Source organism: Rhinopithecus bieti, unplaced genomic scaffold, assembly GCF_001698545.2.
Source record: "Rhinopithecus bieti isolate Rb0 unplaced genomic scaffold, ASM169854v2 scaffold_1070, whole genome shotgun sequence".
NCBI lineage: Eukaryota > Metazoa > Chordata > Mammalia > Primates > Cercopithecidae > Rhinopithecus > Rhinopithecus bieti.
Window position 1 is genome coordinate 799575 of NW_016803844.1, and position 1246 is coordinate 800820.

The following is a 1246-nucleotide window of genomic DNA, read 5'->3' on the forward strand; positions in this document are numbered from 1 at the left end:
CATGTTCTCACTCATAGGTGGGAACTGAACAATGAGATCACTTGGACTCGGGAAGGGGAACATCACACACTGGGGCCTATCATGGGGAGGGGGGAGGGGGGAGGGATTGCATTGGGGAGTTATACATGATATAAATGATGAATTGATGGGTGCTGACGAGTTGATGGGTGCAGCACACCAACATGGCACAAATATACATATGTAACAAACCTGCATGTTATGCACATGTACCCTAGAACTTAAAGTATAATAAAAAAATGAAAAAAAAAATGTGTTTTCTACTTTAATCTTTACAAGAATTGAATGAGGTATGTCCATTTTACAAATGAGGAAACAAAGTCACAGAGACGTTAAGTCATCTACATGTTTTATGGCTGCAAAATCAGATGATGCTTAAGTTTGTGCAGAATCAGTCTAAATAACTCACCTTATTTAAACTGTATGAATTAGATTTATCTTACTAGTCTCTTTTTCTATTTTTTTTTTAATTAAGGGAATCACAATTAATTTCAGTACAATGCCAGATGCTATTACTCAGAAGTGATGATAACTTTAAAGATTAAAGATTAAATTGACAGGGCGCGGTGGCTCACGCCTGTAATCCCAACACTTTGGGAGGCCGAGGTGGGCGGATCATGAGGTGAGGAGATCTAGACTATCCTGGCTAACACGGTGAAACCCCGTTTCTACTAAAAATACAAAAAATTAGCCGGGCGTGGTGGCGGGCACCTGTAGTCCCAGCTACTCGGGAGGCTGAGGCAGGAGAATGGTGTGAACCTGGGAGGCGGAGCTTGCAGTGAGCCGAGATCTGGCCACTGCACTCCAGCCTGGGCGACAGAGCAAGACTCTGTCTCAAAAAAAAAAAGATTAAATTGACTTATTGTGAAAGTTTAGCCAACCAAAAATTCCAGAATAAATGAAAAAATATCTAGTAACCCTGATACAATCTTACTGGACTAATCTTTTAAAACCTGTATTTTCATCTTCAACACAAACATCAGGACTTCTAAAGTTGGACTTAAATGTCTTATGCCTGCAGTATTAGATGATGATCTCAGAATAAGTTTTCCCAACATTCTGTACTTGTCTTATACTGTCAAAAACATGATAATTCATTTTAAAAATCTTTGCTCATAAAGATATCTATCTATATTTTCTTTCATAACCATGTTTATATAGAACATAAAAATACAGGTAGTTTGGCCAAACTACCTGTATTTGAGTTTTGGTCAAACTATTTGTATTT